Source organism: Oryctolagus cuniculus, chromosome X, assembly GCF_964237555.1.
Source record: "Oryctolagus cuniculus chromosome X, mOryCun1.1, whole genome shotgun sequence".
NCBI lineage: Eukaryota > Metazoa > Chordata > Mammalia > Lagomorpha > Leporidae > Oryctolagus > Oryctolagus cuniculus.
This window is the reverse complement of record NC_091453.1, coordinates 35,846,406-35,868,220: the sequence shown is the minus strand read 5'-3', so window position 1 is coordinate 35,868,220 and position 21,815 is coordinate 35,846,406. Positions and strand designations below refer to the sequence as shown.

The 21,815-nt window shown below is 50.4% G+C and overlaps 1 long non-coding RNA gene across 1 annotated transcript; it reads right to left on the bottom strand.

The window, feature by feature from the left end:
• Nucleotides 1-3,923: 3,923 nt before the first annotated feature.
• On the bottom strand, nucleotides 3,924-21,234 carry LOC127487846 (uncharacterized). The gene is made up of 9 exons (XR_011385694.1): nucleotides 20,844-21,234; nucleotides 17,297-20,601; nucleotides 16,963-17,177; nucleotides 15,900-15,976; nucleotides 15,664-15,753; nucleotides 14,149-15,151; nucleotides 6,219-13,994; nucleotides 5,981-6,051; nucleotides 3,924-5,340 (listed from the first exon to the last, which is right to left on the bottom strand). It is a non-coding gene; the product is annotated as an uncharacterized lncRNA (long non-coding RNA).
• Nucleotides 21,235-21,815: the final 581 nt, after the last annotated feature.

Below are 21,815 nucleotides of genomic sequence, written 5' to 3'. Positions count from 1 at the left end.
GTACTGCTCTTCTTTCCTGCTCACTGTGCAGCCTATCTGTAGCTGTCTGCTCGGGACCCTGGAGATCCCACAGAACCTGGAAATCAGGATTGAGATCTGGACATGAAACAGAACCCAAAGGGTATGTCTTAGCAATAGACCCTCTGGTCCTTAACAAATACAGACATTTTGATCCTGGATGGCCACGTTGTGTGATGCCCATTTCTCCTAACAAGTCCCATATTTCCTGGGACGCCCATGCCCACCATGCAGGGCCTGGGTTGGGTCCAGGCCCCACTGGCCGTTGCAGCTTGCTGGGGACACACACTGGGAAGGCAGCAGGTGCTGCCTGAAGCACTTGGGATCCTGACCCAGAACCCGGAGGCCTGGATTCAGCTCCTGGTGCCCAGCTACAGCGTGGCCCAGCACTGGGGTTTTATAAATGTGGGGAGGGAACAGCACATGGAGATTTCTGTCTGTCTGTCCGTCTGTTTGTTTATCTCACTGTGTCACTCTCCTGCTGACATACTGCCCTCAAAGACGTCTTTCCTTTATTGGAACGGCAGAGAGAGGGAGACACAGAGCAGGAGGTAGTCCATTCTGGTCTCCCTGGGGTTGGCAGGGGCGCAAGTACTCCCACTGTCCTCCTCTGGCTTCCCAGGCACGTTAGCAGGGAGCTGCACGAGCAGCAGAGCAGCCTGCAGTGGAACCCTGGCTGCCAGGGCGCCTGCCCAGGCTGGAAGTGGCAGTTGAACACCCCGATCATGGGGCTAGCCTGCTCTCTGCCTTTTATGTGTGTTAATGAGTTCATTATATGTAATGTACAACTTTAGTGAAGATTTTATATGATTGGTATGGCAGTGGATACTGCGGGATTTGGGGACTGAACTAGCAGATAGAGGCATCCTCTGTTCTGTTCCTCTTCCTCTTTTTCTGACTCACTGTCTGCCTTTAAGATCAACAAGTCAGCCCTTTCTTAAGTTTTGACCATTACAATTGCTTATATTTGGATCCTACATTTATTGAAAGGCAGGGTTATAGAGGGCCATAAAGAAAGTGAGTGAGAGACACAGAGATAGAAATAGGTAGGTAGAGAGAGATCGATCTTCTTTGTGCCAGAGCTCTCCCCAGATGACGCAGTAGCCTGCTCATGGCCAGACTGAAGCCAGGATCCTGCAGGAGCATCCCGGTAACCCAAAGTTTGAGGGCTGGATTCCGAATGGACCAGGAAATCTGATTTCCCTAGCACATAATCTGGTAATTGGATGACAAGTTGAGCAGCCAGGATTTGAACCCGTGCTCACTGGGGATGCCTGGCCATAGCGCTGCCTGCTACTTACCCTGCTTGGCCACAGCTCTGCACCGCCCCCCGAAGCAGGACTGAGGAACGTGTGGCTGGGGGTGGACATGGGGACTGGCGGGTGTGACACTCCCTGTGATGCTCACACCCCACGTGGGAGGGCCTGGCGTCCAGTGCAGGCTCTGCTCCAGTTCTGACTCCTCCCAGACACACTGTGGGAGGCAGCAGGTGAAGGACAGGGGAACTCAGACCCTACCGTCCACGTGGGAGAGCCGGGATCAGAGAGCCCACACAGGGAGAGAAAGGACACCTCTCATTCTAAATTTGCTAGCACTCGCTTGATTTTGCAAGTAACTAACTTATGATTTAATTAAGTAATTAATTACTTTAGATTTTTAGTTTCAATATATCGTGTCAGGAGCAGCAGTGTGTCCTGTGGGCATTTTGGGACCAAACTAGCTGATGCAAGATTTCTCTTGTCTCTCTCTTCCTTGCTGTCTCAGTCCATCTGAGGCTGTCTGTGGTAAGCTGCCACAGAACCTGGTGACCTGGATTCGGATCTGGGACCTGGCTTCCACCTGGCCAATAGGCAGGTTTCTGAAATTTGAACAGGGGAAAAAAAAGAAATTTGAAGAGGGAAAGAGCAAATGGGAATTTTTTTGGTCTGTCTCTCAACCTGTGTCTCTCTGTATATTATTGATCTTTTGAAATACATTTTTAAAGATTTAGTTGTTTATTTGAAAAGTAGAGTTACAGAGAGAAGGAGAGACAGAAAAAGCTTCCATCTGCTTGTTCACTCCTCAGATGTCCACAGCTGCTATTGCTGCATCGATGTGAAGCCAGCACAGAGGAGCTCCCTCCAGGTATCCCACATGGGTGCAGGGACCCAAGCACGTGGACCATGTTCCTCTGGGTTGCCAGGCCATAAGCAGAGAGCTGGATCAGAAGAGGAACAGCCAGGATATGAACTTGTACCCATGTGGGAGGCTGGCTCCTCGGCAGAGGTTTAACCCACCATGTCACAGCACCGGCCCCAGAAGATAGTTTATTTCTAAGAAAGGCTGAGTGACACAGAGAGAAGCAGAGAGAGAGAGAGAGAGAGAGAGAGACCTCTCAACTGCTGGTTCATTCCCCCAGTGATCTCTAGGTCAAGTGAGAAGCCAGGAGTCGGGAACTGTGCTGCGTCTCTCCCAAGACAGTGGCCTAGACCCAAGGACTGGGGCCACATCCTCTGCCTTCCCAGCACATGAGCAGGGAGCTGCATCAGAACCTGAGCCACAGGTAATCGAGTCCCAGGTATGGATTCTCCCAGTTACAGGCCGGATCATCACAATCCGCTGACGTTTGCCAGCACTCTGTCTGCTTTTCCAGGTACCTATCCTACTAACTTTATTAATTACTATTGATCAGAAAGTTTTGTGTTACCATGACAGGAGCAGCAGTATCACAGGCATTTGGGGACTGAACCTGCTGATGGAGACCTCATTTCTTTCTGTCTTCCTCACTGTCTCAGTGTATCTGTAGCTGTTTTCAATGTGTGTTTCTCTTTATTTAAAATTTATTTATTGATTTGAAAGGCTGAGCTACAAAGAGGCATAGGCAGAGAGAGACAAAGAGAGAAGTCTTCTACCTAATGGTTCACTCCCCAAGTTGCCACAATGGCCAGACCTTTGGTGCAATGGCAGTAGCTGCATTGATCCAAAGCCAGGAGCCAGGAAATTCTTCCGGGTGTCCCGCGTGGGTGCTAGTGCCCAAGGACTTGGGCCATCTTCTACTGCTTTCCCAGGCCATAGCAGAGAGCTGGGCGAAAGTGTAGGAGCTGTAACTTGAATGGGCAGCCCTATGGAATGCCTCAATGCAGGAGGTGCCTTTATCTGCTATGCCATGGTGCCAGCCCCTGCATGTGCCTTTCAAATACAGACAGTTTTGATACTGAAAGGTCAAGTTGTGTGATGCATATAAACTTGGGCAGGGAAAGAAAAGGTGGGAGGATTCTGTCTGTTCATCTGACTATCTCCCTCTGTCTCTCTGCCTTTTATTGATTGTGTTGAGAGATTTTCTTTCTGTGAAAGGCAGAACAACACAGAAGCAGAGACAGAGAGACAGAGACAGAGACAGAGAGAAAGAGAGAGAGAGGTGTCTCATCTGCTGATTCATACCCTGAAATGTCAGAGTTTGGGTGTGGTGCTAGTGGGAAGCTAGCAGACAGAAACTGCACCGGGGTCTCTCCGGTGAGTGGCAATGTCCCAGGGATTTGGGCAACCTTCCTCTTTCTTCCCAGGCACGTTAGCTAGGAGCTGCATAGGATCCAGAGCACCAGGAATGCACCACTGTCATTTAAGGATTGTGGGAGTCACAAGCTGTGTCATCACTTTGACAAAGTTTGCCAACACCCTCTCTGCTTTCGCAGGTAACTAACCAATTAATTAATTAATTAATTACTATAGATCTTAAAGTTTCACTTTACTCTGACAGGAGCAGCAGTAAGTTTTGCGGGCACTGGGGACTGAAATAGCTGATGGAAGATCTGTTTTTTCCCTCTTCTCACTTTCTCACTCCTTCTGTAGCTTGGTGTCTGTGTGTGCCTTTCAAATACAATTTTGATCCTGGAAGATGAAATTCTGCGATATGCATTTGTTGCAACAGTTCTTCTGCTTCTTAGGGTACCAGTGTCCCACCTTATAGAGCCTGGGTTGAGGTCCAGACCCTACTGGCCATTCCAGCTTGTCGGGACACACCCTGCAGGAGGCAGCAGGTGATGGGTGAAGCCCTTGGGATCCTGACACAGACCTGGAGGCCTGAATTCAGCTCATGGTGCCAGGCTACATCATGGCCCAGTCCTGGGGGTTTTACAAAAGTGGGGCAGGAGACAGGAAATGGAGATTTTCGTCTGTCAGTCTGTTTATCTCACTGTGTCACCCTCCTGCTGACACACTGCCCTCAAAGGTTTCTTTCCTTAATTGGAAAGGCAGACTGACAGACAAGGGAGACGCAGAACAGGAAATGGTTCATCCTGGTCTCGCCAGGGTTGGTAAGAGCCCGATCACTAGGGCTGCCCTCCTCTGGCTTCCCAGGCACGTTAGCAGGGAGCTGCACGAGCAGCAGTGCAGCCGGCAGTGGGACCCTGGCGGCCAGGGCACCTGCCCAGGATGGAAGTGGAGGCTGAACACCCTGATCATGGGGCTAGCCTGCTCCCAGCCCTGTAAGTCGCTTAATGAGTACATTATATGTAATGCACACACTCTAGTGAAGATATTACATGATAGGGGTGGCAGTGGATACCACTAGGATTTGGGGACTGAAATAGCAGAGAGACATCTTCTGTACCGGTCCTCTGTCTCTTTGACTCACTGTCTCCTTTCACATCTAGAGATTAGCTTTTTCTTAAGTTTTGTTCATTATATTTGCTTATTTTTGGATCTTACATTTATGGAAAGACAGGTTTATGGAGGGCCAGAAAGTCCCAAAGTGAGTGAGAGACAGAGACAGACAGACAAACACACAAACACACACACACACACAGAGAGAGAGAGAGAGAGAAATCTTTTTTGTGCCAGAGCTCTCCCCAGATGACTGCACTTGCCTGGGCTGGGCCAGACTGAAGCCAGGATCCTGCAGGAGCTACCTGGTGACCCATGAGTTTGAGGGCTGGAGTCTGAGTGGACCAAGAAATCTGCCTCTGCTTTCCCAGGCAGCTATTCTGGGAGTTGGATGACAAGTTGAGCAGCCAGGACTTGAACCCATGCTCATTTCAGATGCATAAGCCAGGCCCCAGGACCTGAATCCTGGTCTGCAGGTTCTGTGGCAGGATCCCACTCAGACAGCTGCAGATGGACTGCGACAGTGAGCAGGAGAGAAGAGACCTTCCAGCAGCTAGTGCTGTCCCCAGACCCACAATTCTCATGTTTTTTCCCGTCATACTAAAGTGAAACTTTGCCATGTACAGAAATTAATTAATTCATTAGTAGGCAATTTACCTGCAAAAGCAGAGAGAATGCTGGCGATCTTCTCAGGGGAGGTGTATCCCTTCTCTCTCTGTCTGATTTCTCTGTTTTCCTCTGCTGTTCAAAGAAATGAAATACCTTTCAACACAATCAGTAAAAGGCAGCGAGACCAAAGGTGACACTGAGACAGGCAGACAGACAGACAGAAGGAAACCTCCCATCCTCTCTTTCCTTCCCCAGATTTCCAAAGCCCCTAGTCCTGGGTGAGACTGACTCCACAGCCCCCAGGAGCAGAATCCAGATGTCCCATGTGGTTACAGGGACCCAATTCCTCTGGCTGTCACCTGCCTCCTCCCACAGTGTGTCTGGACAGGAATTGGAACTGGAGGATACTGGACTGGAAGCCAGGCCCTCCCATGTGGAACATGGCCATCCCAGGAAGTAGCACACCTGTCAGAGCACGTGAGTGGCAGAGACCCACAGCCAACACCAGGTAGTACCAGTTTGGACTATGCCCTGCTCTGCTTCACTCTGTCACTCTGCCTTTGCAATTGAGGAAAGAAATTTTAATAGCACTGTGTCACCAGGAGAGGGACACTGAGACAGAAAGACCAACAGCAGATCCAATCTCTCATCTGCTACTTTCCTCTCCACATTTCTTGAAACATTAGTGCTGGGCTAGGCTGTAGCCAGGCACCAGAGGCTGACTCCAGGCCTCCAGAATCTGTGGCAGGATCCCAAGTGCTCCAACACTCACCCGCTGCCTTCTGCAGTATGCGTCCCCAGCAAGCTCTAATGGCTAGTAGAGCCTTCAACTCAACCCAGGCCCTGCAATGTAGGGACACGGGCACCAAGGTAATACTGAATACACTGGAAAAGATGCGCATAGCACAACTTCACCTTCCAGGATCAAAAAGATCTATAACTGAAAGAAACAGAAAGCAAATCTTTCAGATCTACATAATTAGTTAATAAATTAGTAGGCTAATACTCACAAAGCATAGAAAGAGTGCTGTTAACTTCATCAGAAAGCAATGACGCAGCTTGCAACTCTCACAATCCTTACAGAGACAGGGGCACATTCCAGTGCTCTGGTTCTCAGAGGCTCCATGTTAATGAGCCTGGGAAGAAAGAGGAATGTAGCTCAATTCCTTGGGAAACTGCTACTCATGTTGGAGAGATCCTGGTCAGGTCCTGTTCATAGCTTCCCACTGGGACCTCACCCAACCTCTGACCTTTCAGGGAATGAATCAGCAGATGAGACCGATCTCTCTCTCTCTCTCTCTCTCTCTCTCTGTCTCTGCTTATGTGTTGTTCTGCCTTTCACAGAAAGAAAATCTCTCAACACAATCAATAAAAGGCAGAGAGAGAGAGAGAGAGAGAGAGAGAGAGAAGACAGACAGATGAACAAACACCTCCCACCTGCTCATTCCCAGGCCAATTTCAGGAACACTTAGCTCTGGGCCAGGTTGAAGCCAGGCCCCAGGAGCTGACTCCAGGCCTCCAGGGTCTGTGGCAGGATCCCAAGTGCTTCAGCTGTCACCTGCTGCCTCCCTCAGTGTGTATCCCCAGCAAGCTGGAATTGCACGTGGGGCCTGGACCCCAACCCAGGCTCTGCAAGGTTGGAGATGGGCATCCCATGAAATATCAGGACGGTTGCTACAAATGTACATCACACAACTTGACCTTTCAGTATCAAAACTGTCTGAATTTAAAAGGCACACACAACGGCTGGCACCATGGTATAGCAAGTAAAGCCACTTACTGCACTGGGGCATCCCATATTGGTGCTGCTTCAAGTCATAGCTACTCCACTTCCAATCCCGCTCTCTGCTATGGCCTGGGAAAGCAGAAGATGGCCACCGTTGCTAGGCCCCTACAGCCATGTAAAACACCTGGAAGAAGTTCCTGGCTCCTGGTTTTGATCAATGCAGCTCCAGCCATTGTGCTGCAGCTCTGCACATTGTGGCCATTTGGGGAGTGAACCAATGGATGGAAGACTTCTCTTTTGTCTCTCTTCCTATGCCTCTTTGTAGCTCAGCCTTTCAAATCAATAAATAAATTTTAAATAAAGAGAAACACACATTGAAAACAGCTACAGATACACTGAGACAGTGAGGAAGACAGAAAGAAATGAGGTCTCCATCAGCAGGTTCAGTCCCCAAATGCCTGTGATACTGCTGCTCCTGTCATGGTAACACAAAACTTTCTGATCAATAGTAATTAATAAAGTTAGTAGGATAGGTACCTGGAAAAGCAGACAGAGTGCTGGCAAACGTCAGCGGATTGTGATGATCCGGCTTCTAACTGGGAGAATCCATACCTGGGACAGGACTCGATTACCTGCGGCTCAGGTTCTGATGCAGCTCCCTGCTCATGTGCTGGGAAGGCAGAGGATGTGGCCCCAGTCCCTGGGTCTAGGCCACTGTCTTGGGCGAGACCCGGCGCAGTTCCCGACTCCTGGCTTCTCACTTGACCTAGAGATCACTGGGGGAGTGAACCAGCAGTTGAGAGGTCTCTCTCTCTCAGTCTATGCTTCTCTCTGTGTCACTCGGCCTTCCAATGAAACTATCTTCTGGGGCCGGTGCTGTGACATGGTGGGTTAAACCTCTGCCGAGGAGCCAGCCTCCCACATGGGTACAAGTTCATATCCTGGCTGTTCCTCTTCTGATCCAGCTCTCTGCTTATGGCCTGGCAACCCAGAGGAACATGGCCCACGTGCTTGGGTCCCTGCACCCATGTGGGAGACCTGGAGGGGGCTCCTCTGTGCTGGCTTCACATCGATGCAGCAACAGCAGCTGTGGTCATCTGAGGAGTGAACAAGCAGACGGAAGCTTTTTCTGTCCCAAGCTCTCACTCTAACTCTACCATTCCCATTAGCAAATAAATCTTTAAAAAATGACTTTCAGCAGAATCAATAATATGCAGAGACATGGGGTGACAGACAGAAAAATGATTCCCATCTGCCCTTTCACTCCCCAAATTTCAGAAATACCTACCTACTGGGCCGGAGGAAGCCAGGCCCCAGATCTGAATCCAGGTCACCAGGTTCTGTGGCAACATCCCACACGCAGCCTCAGATGGACTGAGACAGACAGGAAGAGAGAGACAAGAGATTGCATCAGCTAGTGTGGTCCCAAATTGCCCACAGGACACACTGCTGCTCCTGACATGATATAGTGAAACTAAAAATCTCTCTAGATCTCTCTCTCTCTCTCTCTCCTTCTCCGTTTGTGACCTCTGGCCTTCCATTAGCCTGCCTTTCAAATAAATGTAGGAAGAAGCAAATATAAAGGTCAAATATTAAAATCAAATGCATAGCTTTTTTGATTTGAAATGCAGACATCAAGACAGACAACAAAGATGAAGAATGGAACAGAGGATGTCTCTATCTGCTATTTCAGTCCCCAAATCCCAGCAATATCTACTCCCCTCAATATCACATGAACGCTTCACTAGAAGTCACACATTGCATATAACTAATGAATTAAGTTGTCAACTCATTACAGACATAAAGGCCTGGGAGCAGGCTAGCCCCATGGTCAGGGTTTTCAGCTTCCACTTCCATCCTGGGCAGGTGCCCTGGCAGCCAGGGTCCCACTGCTGGCTGCTTTGCTTCTCATGCAGCTCCCTGCTAAAGTGCCTGGGAAGCCAGAGGAAAAGATCCCAGTACTAGGACCCCTGCCAACCCCAGGGCGACCAGGATGGACCATTTCCTTCTCTGTGTCTCTGTCTGTCTGTCAGTCTACTTGGGCCCCTGTACCCAGGTGGGAAACCCAGAAGAAACTCCTGGCCTCTGGTTATGCCTGACAGTCCCATTCATTACTATCATTTGCAGAGTCATCCAGTGGATGGAAGATCTCCGTCTTTCTCTCCTTTTCTGTCTGTAATTCTCTGCTTCATATAAATAAATAATTTTTAAAGTTTTTTTTCATTTATTTGAAAGATTTGGAGAGAGAGAGAGAGAGAGAGAGAGAGAGAGAGAGAAAGTCTTCCATCCATTGATTCACTCCTGAATGGCCACAATTGCTGGAGCTAAGCCGATCTGAAGCCAGGAGCCAAGCTTCTTATGGGTCTCCCACGTGCACATAGTGGGCCATGGATTTGGGCCATCCCGTGATGCTTTACCAGGTGCATAAGCAGAGTGGGGGTCAGAAGTGGAGCACCTGGGACTTGAACCGATGCTATATAGGATGCTGGCACTGCAGGACAGGGCTTTAACCCATCGTGCCACAGCACTGGCCCCTGAATAAATCTTTAAAAAGAAAAGAATAGAAAAGTACACAGAGCTCACTCAAGATGGACTGAATGAGCCAGGAAGACAGGGAGAAAAGTGATCTTCATTAGCTAATTCAATCTTCAAATCCTTATGATACACATAAGCTCCTGTTATGGTGATGCAAACCTTTAACATTCATATAATTTATTTATTAAATAATAGGTTAGTTACCTGTAAATGCTGCCAGCGTGGTGGCAACCTTAGGCAGAAAGAGAAGGTATAGCTTGCAACTCCCACAATGCATATCCGAGCAGTGGTGGATTCCCGGTGGATCAGTTTCAGATGCAGCTCCCTGCTAACACGCCCGCCTGGGAAGGCAGAGGAAGGTGGCCCAAGTCCACGGGCCCACACCTCAGGGAGGGAGAGACCTCAGTGCAGTTCCCTTCTCCTGGTTTCCCACTTGGCCCACACCCAGCCTCTGAGATCATTTGGGAAGTGAACCAGCAGATGAGAAGTCTGTTTCTCTGTCTCTGCTTCTCTGTGACACTCTGCTTTCACGGAAAGAAAAGATCTCTTAACACAATCAATAAAACACAGTGAGACTAAGTGTGACAGAAAGATGGACAGACAGAAAACTGCCATCTGCTCTTTCCTTCCCATGATTTCAGAAACACCTAGTTCTGGGCAGTGTAAGCCAGGCCCCAGGACCTAAATCCTGGTCTGCAGGTTCTGTGGCAGGATCCCACTCAGACAGCTGCAGATGGACTGCGACAGTGAGCAGGAGAGAAGAGACCTTCCAGCAGCTAGTGCTGTCCCCAGACCCGCAATTCTCATGGTTGCTTGTAATTAATTAATTATTGAAAATTTACCTGCAAAAGCAGAGAGAGGGATGGCAAACTTCGCAGGGGAGGTATACCTTCTCGCTGTGTGTCTGATTTCTCTGTTTTCCTCTGTTCAAAGAGAGAAACTATCTGTCGCTCCCCCTCTTCGCGGAGGAACGACACTAAACCCTGCGCTGTTCTTTTGTCTGCTCGGCCCTCCCCGGGTTTGCTGCTGGTTCTTCCTGGGTTGGCTGCCGATCCTTCCACCTCCGTGGAAGGGCGGCTCCCCCTACCACTTTCCCCACTTCCGTGGGGGAGCGGCACACCGCCGGCCGGCTCTCTCGGGGGCTGCTCAGATGTTATCCAGATGTTCCTGGTGCATGTTGTCTCTCTCCTCCTTTATAGTCCTCTTCCACCAATCCCAACTCTGCTACCCACATGCCGAGTACGCTGCCCTCCTCCAATCAGGAGCAGGATCAGCTCCTGCAGGTTATTGGTCGAACTGGAGGCAGCTGTGTAGAAGTTGTTTACTCCTCTCCCAGCGCCATATTGTGGGAGAGCAGATGCATAGAATAAGTCTTAATTCCAGTAACTTAGTCTAGTCCGAGTTGCTCCCCACACTATCTTTCAACACAATCAGTAAAAGGCAGTGAGACCAAAGGTGACACAGAGATGGACAGACAGACAGAAGGAAACCTCACATCTGCTCTTTCCCTCCCTAGATTTCAGAAACCCTAATTATGGGTGAGACTGACACCATGGCCCCCAGTAGCTGAATCCAGGTCTCCCATAAGGTGGCAGGGACAGAATTCCTCTGTTACCTGCTACTACCCAAAGTGTTTCGGGACAGGAATCAACTCTGGAGCAGAGCCTGGACTGAAAGCCAAGCCCTCCCATATGTGGTATGCCCTTCACAGGAAGTATCACACCTGCCAGAGCCCAGATCCCCCACCCCCAGCTGCATGTTCCTCCATCCTGCTTCTCTCGGCCAGAGCTGTGGTGAGGCAGGTGAATGAGAAACTGGTGCCCTAGCCAGGCAGCCCATTTGCACGTGGGTTTGAGTAACTGCTGCTCCACTGGCATACAGCTCACAGAGAACGCACCTGGAAATCAGCAGAGGACAACCAGGATCCCTGGCCTCCGTGACACCCTCAGTCAACACCTGATGGTCTTGTGGGCTCCTGGCTTCAGCCAAACCCAGCCCAGGCAACTGCAGGCAGCAGGGGAGGGCTCTGGCACATCAAAGATCGCTGTCCCTCTCCCACTTTGTGACCCTCTGGCTCTCAACAACCCTGCCTTTCAAACAGATGCAGGAATCTCAGAGGAAGAGCAAACAGACAAATATAATGGTCAAAATTAAAATCAATTTCTTATTTTGTTGGTTTGAATGGCAGAGAGAAAGACAGAGAGACAAGGAGAAACAGAAAGGGAAGCGGTCCTATGTGCTGGTTCAGTCCCTAAATCCCAGCAGTATGCATTCCCTCCCTATACGTGACAGCTCCACTGGAAGGCAGGTTTTACCTATCATTAACAAATTTAGTCAGTCATTAAGTGACAGAAAGGCTGGGAGCCGGCTAGCTCCGTGGCTGAGGGTGTTAACTCTCTGCTTCCAACCCGTGCATGAGCCGTAGGAGCTGGGGTTCCACTGCCGATGCTCTGCCTCTCATGCAGCTCCCTGCTAGCGTGCCTGGGAGGCAGAGGAAGACAGCCCAGTACTCAGGCTCCTGCCAACCCCAGGAATACCAGTTTGGACCACGTCTTGCTCTGTCTCCCTCTGTCACTCTACCTTTCCAATTAAGTAAAGAAACCTTAAGGAGCAGTATGTCACCAGGAGAGGGACACTGAGAGACAGAAAGACCAACTGGGACCAAGCCAGCTGATGAAACTCCCCTTTTTTCTCAGTCTTCCTTGCAGTCCCAGTGCATCTGTAGCTCTCTATGTGTGCCTTCCGAACACAGATAATTTGCATCCTTGAAGATCAAGTTGTATAATGTGCATTTGTGGAAACAGGTCCTACCTTCAGAGATGAGGATGGGATCTAGGCTCCAGTGGCAATGCCAACTTGCTGGGGATGCACACTGCAGGAGGCAGCGGGGACAGTTGAAGCACCATCTTCTGCTCCCTTGTCACTCTGCCTTTCCAAATAAGGATAGAAATCTCAAAGTGGAACATGTCGCCAAGGGGGACACAGGGAGACACACCAACAGACAGGAATCTCCCATGCTCTGTGTTTCTCCCCACATCTCTGAGACCATTCGTGCTGGGCCAGGGTGTTGCCCGGTGCCAGGAGCTGACACCAGGCCTCCAGGTCTGTGTCAGGATCTCAAGGGCTTCACCCATCACCTGCTGCCTCCTGCAGGGTGTGTCCCGACAAGCTGGAATGGCCAGTAGGGTCTGGACCTCAATCCAGGCTCTATAAGGTGGGACGCTGGCACCCTAAGAAGCAGCAGAACTATTGAAACAAACACATATAGCACAATTTCACCTTTCAGGATCAAAATTGTATTTGAAAGGCACACACATCAAGCTACAGAAGGACTGAAACAGTGAGGAAGAGAGGGAAAAAACATCTTCCATCAGCTATTTCAGTCCCCAATGCCCACAAAACCTACTGCTGCTCCTGTCAGAGTAAAGTGAAACTTTAAGATCTATAGTAATTAATTAATTAATCAATAGGTTAATTATCTGCAAAAGCAGAGAGGGTGCTGGCAATCTTCCTCAGAAAGCAATGACGCAGCTTACAACTCCCACAATCCTTAACTGAGATGGGGTGCATTCCTGGTGCATGGTGCCCTTGCAGCTCCATGCTAAGTTACCTGGGAATAAAGAGGAAGGCGGCCCAAGTGGGACATTGCCATTCACATGGGAGAGTCCGTGGTACAATTTCTGTCTCCTAGCTGCCCACTGGACACCCCCCCGCCAAACCTCTGATCATTCAGTGAATGAATCAGCAGAGGAGACCTCTCTTTCTGTCTCTGCTGCTCTCTGTGTCCCTCTTGTCTTTCACAAAGAGAAAATCTCTCAACACAATCAATAAAAGGCAGAACGACAGAGGGAGACCAAAAGACCAACAGACAGAAACCTCCCACCTACTCAGTCCCAGCCCAATTTCAGCAACACTTAGCTCTGGGTCAGGTTGAAGCCAGGCCCCAGGAGCTGACTCCAGGCCTCCAGGGTCTGTGGCAGGATCCCAAGTGCTTCAGCTGTCACCTGCTGCCTCCCTCAGTGTGTATCCCAGCAAGCTGGAATTGCCCGTGGGGCCTGGACCCCAACCCAGGCTCTGCAAGGTTGGAGATGGGCATCCCATGAAATATCAGGACGGTTGCTACAAATGTACATCACACAACTTGACCTTTCAGTATCAAAACTGTCTGCATTTAAAAGGCACACCCAGGGGCTGGCACCGTGCCATAGGAGGTAAAGCTGCCACCTGCAGTGGGGCATCTCATATGGCTGCCAGTTCAAGTCACAGCTGCTCCACTTCCAATCCAGCTCTCCGTTATGGCCTGGGAAAGCAGTAGGAGATGGCCTCCATCCTTGGGCCCCTGCACCCACGTAAAACACCCAGAAGCAGTTCCTGCTTCCTGGCTTTGATCAATGCAGCTCCAGCCATTGTACTGCACCTCTGGTCATTGTGGCCATTTGGGGAGTGAACCATCGGATGTAAGACTTCAGATGTGAATCCAGGTCCTCAGGTTCTGTGGCAGCATCTCATGGATAGCTACAATGGACTGAGACAGCGAGGAAGAGAGAGAGACAAGAGTGATCATGCATCAGCTAGTTTGGTCCCAAAATGCCCACAGGACCCACTGATCTCCTACATGGTAAAGTGAAACTTCAAGATCTGTAGTAATTAATTAATTAATTAATTCACAGGTTACTTACCTGCATCGGAGTGAGTGCAGGCAAACTTCGGATGAGAGGTGTCCTTTCTCTCTGTGTGTCAGCTTCTCTGATCCCAGCTCTCCCACGTGGACGGTAGGGATTAAGTTCCCCTGTCCTTCACCTGCTGCCTCGCACAGTGTGTCTGGGAGGAGTCAGAACTGGAGCAGAGCCTGCACTGGACGCCAGGCCCTCCCACGTGGGGTGTGAGCATCACAGGGAGTACCACACCCGCCAGTCCGCATGTCCACCCCCAGCCACCCGTTCCTCAGTCCTGCTTCTGGGGGCGGTGCAGAGCTGTGGCCAAGCAGGGTAAGCAGCAGGCAGCGCTATGGCCAGGCATCCCCAATAAGCACGGGTTCAAGACCTGACTGCTGAAACTTTCATCCAACTCCATGATTACCTTCTTGGGAAATCAGCAGCAGGTTTCCTGGTCTGCTTGGTCTGCACCCCTCAGACTCCTGGAAGAACTGGAAGCTTCTTCAGGATCCTGGCTTCGGTCTTCCCCAGGCCCGCCAACTGGGGCCATATGGGGAGTTCTCTGGCACGAAGAACATATTCTTTCTCCCTTCCCCCACCCCGACTTTTCTCTGCGACCTCTGGCCCTCCATAACCCTGCATTTCAAATAAATGTAGGAATCCAAAAATAAGCAACTATAACAGTCAAAAATTAAAATAAAATGTATAGCTTTGTTGATTTGAAAGGCACACATCAACACACAGAGAGATAAAGAATGGAACAGAGGATGTCTCTCTCTGCTATGTCAGTGCCCAAATCCCAGCCATATCCGCTCCCCTCATACCCAGTGAACACTTCACTAGAAATCACACATTATATACAATTAATGAATTAACTTGCTACTCCTAACCTGACATAGAGGGCTGGGAGCAGGCTAGTCCCATGGTCACGGTGCTCAGCCTCCACTTCCAGCCTGGGCAGGCGCCCCGGCAGTCAGGGTTCCACTGCAGGCTGCTCTGCTGCTCATACAGCTCCCTGCTAACGTGCCTGGGAAGCCAGAGGAGGACAGTGGGAGTACTTGCGCCCCTGCCAACCACAGGGAGACCAGAATGGACTACCTCCTGCTCTGTGTCTCCCTCTCTCTGTCTGCCGTTCCAATAAAGGAAAGACATCTTTGAGGGCAGTATGTCAGCAGGAGAGTGACACAGTGAGATAAACAGACAGACAGAAATCTCCATGTGCTGTTCCCTCCCCACATTTATAAAACCCCAGTGCTGGGCCAGGCTGTAGCTGGGCACCAGGAGCTGAATCCAGGCCTCCAGGTTCTGGGCCCGGATCCCAAGTGCTTCAGGCAGCACCTGCTGCCTTCCCAGTGTGTGTCCCCAGCAAGCTGCAATGGCCAGTGGGGCCTGGACCCCAACCCAGGGCCTGCATGGTGGGCATGGGCGTCCCAGGAAATATGGGACTTGTTAGGAGAAATGGGCATCACACAACGTGGCCATCCAGGATCAAAATGTCTGTATTTGTTAAGGACCAGAGGGTCTATTGCTAAGACATACCCTTTGGGTTCTGTTTCATGTCCAGATCTCAATCCTGATTTCCAGGTTCTGTGGGATCTCCAAGGTCCCAAGCAGACAGCTACAGATGGGCTGCACAGTGAGCAGGAAAGAAGAGCAGTACCCACAGCTAGTGCTGTCCCCAGATGGCACAATTCTTATGGTTGCTCCCATCATGGTTAACTGAAACTTTATCATCTATAGTAATTAATTAATTAATTAATTAGTAGGTGCTTTACCTGCAAAAGCAGAGAGAGTGCTGGACAACTTCACAGGGGAGGTATATCTTCTCTCTGTGTGATTTTTCTGTTTTCCTCTGTTCAAGAAAGAAAATATCTTTCGACACACTCAGTAAAAGGCAGAGGGACCAAAGGTGACACAGAGACGGACAGACAGAAGGAACCTCCCATCTGCCCTTTCGCTCCCCAGATTTCAGAAACCCTTCGTTCTGGGTGAGACTGAGGCCATGGTCCCCAGGAGCTGAACCCAGGTCTCCCATGTGGATCGCCCCAGTTCCTTTGCTACCGCCTGCCACATGAGAGAGGCCGCAGAGCAGTTTCCCCTCTTGCTTCCCACTGGAACCAAACCCAGCCTCTGATGCCATTTTTGAGTGGCCCATGGGTAAGATATTTCTTTCTGTCTCTGCTTCTCTAGTGTCACTCTGCCTTTTAAAGGAGGAAAAGATCTCCCAGGCAAAGAGGGAGAGAGTGACAAACGCAAGGACAGACAGACAGACAGAAAACTCCCATGTGCTCTTCCCTGCTAAAATACAGAAACACCTAGTTCAGGCCAGCTGGGAACCATGCTCCAGCAGTAGACTCCAGGCCTCTAGGTTCTCAGGGGGATCCCAGGTGCTCCCACTGTCACCTGCTGCCTCCCTCAGTGTGTATGCCCTGAACCTGGCATTGCCAGTGCAGCATGGACCTCAACCTAGGCTCTGCAAGGCTGTCAGGGGCATCCCCAGAAATGTCAGATCTGTCGCATGAAATGTACATTCTACAACTTGCCTTTCCAAGACCAAAACGGTCTGGAATTGCAAGACACACACAGAGAGAACTACAGATGGAATGAGTCAGTAAATAAGAGACAAAGAGACCTTCGTCAACAACTTTGGTCCCCAAATGCCCATAATATCCAGGGCTGCTCCTGTCATGGTAACACAAATCTCTATGATCTATAGTAACTGATTAATTTATAGGAGAGTTACCAAGGAGAGGTAGAGACAGGGCTGGCAAAATTTGGCAGAAAGCGATGATATGGCTTGTTACTGCGACAATCCATACCTGAGGGAGGTTCAATTACCTGTGGCTCAGATTCTGATGCAGCTCCCTGCTCATATGCCTGGGAAGGCTGATGAAGGTGGCCCCAGTCTGGGCATCTACGTCACTCTCTTGAGAGAGACCCAAGTGCAGTTCACCACTCCTGGCTTCCCATGGGGTACCACTCAGCCTCTGAGACCCTTACAGGAGTGAACCGGCAGATGAGCGGTCTCTGTCTCTGCTTCTCTCTACATCACTCTGCCATTCACAGAAAGAAAATATTTTTTAACACAATAAGCAAATGGCAGACATGATATAGCGAAACTTAAAATCTAAAGTAATTAATGAGTGAATTAATTAATTCAGAGGTTACTTACCTGCATAAGAGCAAGTGCTGGCAAACTTGGGATGAGAGGTGTCCTTTCTCTCCCTGTGTCTGCTTCTCTGATCCCAGCTCTCCCACGTGGACGGTAGGGTCTGAGTTCCCCTGTCCTTCACCTGCTGCCTCGCACAGTGTGTCTGGGAGGAGTCAGAACTGGAGCAGAGCCTGCACTGGACGCCAGGCCCTCCCACGTGGGGTGTGAGCATCACAGGGAGTGTCACACCCACCAGTCCCCATGTCCACCACCAGCCACACGTTCCTCAGTCCTGCTTCTGGGGGCGGTGCATAGCTGTGGCCAAGCAGGCAGCACTATGGCCAGGCATCCCCAGTGAGCATGGGTTCAAGTCCTGGCTGCTCCAATTTTCATCCAACTCCCAGATTACCTGCCTGGGAAAGCAGAGGCAGATTTCTTGGTCCTCAAACTCATGGGTCACCAGGTAGCTCCTGCAGGATCCTGGCTTCAGTCTGGCCCAGCCCAGGCAAGTGCAGTCATCTGGGGAGAGCTCTGGCACAAAGAAGATCTCTCGTTCTCGCTCCTTCTCTCTACCTATCTCTGTCTCTTGTTCTCTCACTCACTTTCTGACTTTCTGGGCCTCCATAACCCTACCTTGTAAATACATGTTGGAATCCAAAAATCAGCAAGTATAATGGTAAAAATTTAGAGAAAACACTAACTCTGCTCATTTGCAAGGCAGAGAGCAAGCCAAAGAAGAGGAGGAACAGAGCAAGGATGTCTCCGCTGTTTCAGTCCCCAAATCCCACCAATATCTACTGCCCTCCCTATCATGCAATATCTTCACTAGAGGCTGTACATTACATATAATGGACTCATTAATGGACATACAGGGCTGGGAGCAGGCTAGCCCCATGGCTCAGGGTGTTCAGCCTCCACTTCCATCCTGGGCAGGTGCCCTGGCCGCCAGGGTTCCACTTCATGGGTTCTCATGCAGTTCCCTGCTAATGTGCCTGAGAAGGCCGAGGAAGACAGTCCAGTACTCGGGCTACTGCCCACCCCAGGGACTACCAGTTTGGACCGTCTCCTGCTCTGCTAGCCCTCTGTCTGTCTGTCTGCCTTTCCAATTAGGGAAGGAAATGTTTGAGGACACCAGGTCAGCAGGAGTGTGACGCAGTGAGATAATCAGACTGACAGTTGGATGAAAATCTCTATCTGCTGTTTCCCTCCCCACATTTTTCATAGTTTTATTTTTTAAAGATTTATTTGAGATTCAGAGTTAAACAGAGAGAGGAAAGAGAGAAAGAGAGCGAGAGAGAGAGAAAGAGAGAGGTCTCACATCCTCTGGTTCACTCCCCAATTGTCCGCAATGGCTGGAGCTGGGCTGATTGGTAGCCAGGAGCCGGGGTCTTCTTCCACTTCTCCCACTTGGGGGCAGGGGCACAAGGACTTGGGCCATCTTCTGCTGCTTTCCCAGGCCAGAGCAGAGAGCCGGATTGGAAGAGGGGCAGCCGGGACTAGAACCGGCACCTATATGGGATGCCAGCAATGCAGGTGGAGAATTAACCTACTGCACCAAGGCGCCGGCCCCTCTCCTTATCTTTTTAAAGATTTATTCAGGGGCCAGTGCTGTGGCACAATGTGTTAAAGCCCTGGCCTGCAGTGCTGGCATCCCATGTAGTGCTGCTTCAAGTCCTGGTGCTCCATTTCTGACCCGCTCCCTTCTTATATACCTGAGAAAGCAGCATGGGATAGCCCAAATCGTGGCCCACTGTATGCACTTGGGAGACCCGGAAGAAGCTTTGGCTCCTGGCTTCGGATCTTCTTAGCTCTGGCAATTGCAGCCATTAGGGATGAACCAAAGGATGAAAGATCTCTCTCTCTCTCTCTCTGTCTCTGTCTCTCTCTCTCTCTCTCTCTCTCCAAAGGTGACACAGAGACAGACAGACAGAAGGAAACCTCCCATCTGCTTTTTCCTTTCCCAGATTTCAGAAAACCCTAGTTCTGGGCGAGACTGACTCCATGGCCCCCAGGAGCAGAATCCTCATCTCCCATGCAGGTGATAGGGACCCAATTCCTCTGGCTCTCACCTGCTGCTCCCAGAGTGTGTCTGGACAAGCACTGGAATTTCAGCAGTGCCTGGACTGGAAGCCAGGCCCTCCCATAAGTGGTGTGCCCATCACAGGAAATATCACACTAGCCAGAGCCCATGTCCACCCCCCAGCTCATGGTCCTCCATCCTGCTTATGGAAGCCAGAGTCGGGTTGAGGCAGGTCAATGAGAAACTGGCACCATGGCTAGGCAGCCCATTTATGCATGTGTTTGAGTAATAGCTGTACCACTCGACATCAGGCTCACAGAGAATGCACCTGGAAGTCAGTTGAAGGGTCTGGATCCCAGGGCTGCCTGGCTCTCTCATTCGACACCAGGATGGATGGTCTTGTGGGCTCCTGGCTTCAGCCAAATGCAGCCCAGGCAACTGCAGGCAGCTGGGGAGGGCTCTGGCACATCAAAGATCGCTGTCCCTCTCCCACTTTGTGACCCTCTGGCTCTCAACAACCCCCCCTTTCAAACGGATGCAGGAATCTCAGAGGAAGAGCAAACAGACAAATATAATGGTCAAAATTTCAATACGGTGCAGAATTTTGTTGGATAGAATGGGAGACAGACAGACAGACAAGGAAAACCAAACAGAGGCGGTCCTATGTGCTGGTTCAGTCCCCAAATCCCAGCAGTACGCACACCCTCCCATTATGTGACAGCTCCACTGGAATGCATTTTTACTCACGATTAATGGATTTATTCAGCAATTAAGTGATGTAAGGCTGGGAGCCCACTAGCTCCGTGGCATGAGCCGTAGGAGCTGGGGTTCCACTGCCGATGCTCTGCCTCTCATGCAGCTCCCTGCTAACACGCCTGGGAGATAGAGGAAGACAGCGCAGGTACTCCGGCCCCCTGCCAACCACAGGGAATTCCGCTTTGGACCATGTCATGGCTGTCTCCCTCTGTCTGTCACTCTGCCTTTGCAGTTAACGACAGGAATTTTAATAGCACTGTGTCACCAGGAGAGGGACACTGAGACAGAAAGTCCAACAGGCAGACTGAGACCTCCCATCCACTATTTCCCTCCCCACATTTCACAAAACACTAGTGCTGGACTAGGCTGTAGCTGGACACCAGGAGCTGACTGCAGACCTCCAGGGTGTGTGGCAGGATCCCAAGTGCTTCAACCCTCACCTGCTGCCTGCTGCAGTCTGTGTCCCCAGCAAGCTGGAATGGCCAGTGGGGGCTGCACCTCAGCCCAGGTTCCGCAAGTTCGGACACGGGCACCCTAGGGAATGTTGCACCTGTTGGAAAAGATGGACATTGCACAACGTAAGCTTCCAGGAGCAAAATTATCTGTAACTGAAAGACACAGACAGGTAGCTATGGATTGTCATAGACAGCAAGGAAGAGAGAGAGAAAACAGAACTTTCATTAGCTAGTTCAGTCCGCAAATGCCCACAATACCTACTGCTGCTCTTGTCAAAGTAAAGTGACACTAAAGGTCTGCAGTAATAAATAAATAGATTAAAGGTTATTTACTTACAAAGCATAGAGGGTGCTGGCCAACTTCGGCAGAAAGCAGTGATGCAGCTCACAACTCCCGCACTCCATATCTGAGGCAGCTAGGATTCCTGGTGCTCCTGTTCCCGTGCAGCCCCCTGCTAACGTTCCTGGGAAGGCAGAGGTTGGAAGCCCAAGCCTAGGGACACCACCACTCATGTTGGAGAGACCCCGGTGCAGTTCCCGTCTCCTAGCTTCCCACTGGGGCACCGTAGGATCTCTGCTCAGTTGCAGTATGAACCAGTGGATGTGAGCGCTCTCTCTCTCTCTCTCCCCCCCCCCCTTCTCTCTGTCACTCTACCTTTCAAAGAAAGAAAATACCTTTTAACACAATCAAGAAAAGCAAACAGACTGTGAGTGCCAGACAGGCTGACAGACAGAAATCTCCCAAACTTCGGAAACATCTAATTCGGGCTCTGGTTTAAGCCAGGTGCCAGGGGCCGACTCCAGGACCCCAGCGTCTGTGTCACACGATCCCAAGTGCTTCAGTCCTTGCTTGCTACCTCCCACAGTGTATATGTCCAGCAGGCTGGCACTGCTACTGGTGCCTGGACACCTCCCCAGGCTCTGAAAAGGGGGACGTGCCACCACAAGAAATGTCCAACCTATTTCCACAAATGCATATCGCACAACTTGATCTTCGAGGATCGAAATGATCGCCCGTGTCGCCCCGTCCTTCTTCCTGGTGGGTCCTGCCTGCGTGGGACATCTGGAAGAAGCTCCTGGCTCTTTGGCTTTTGGGGAGTGAACCAGCAGATGGAAGGCCTTTCTCTCTGTCCCTCCCTCTCACTCTGTAACTCTACCTCTTAAATAAATAAATAAAATCTTAACAAAATGATCTGTGTTGGAAGGGCACACATAGAGAGCTACAGATACACTGAGACTGCAAGGAAGAGGGAGAGAAAAGGGAACTCTCATCAGCTGGCTTGGTCCCTAAAAGCCTACAATACGCATT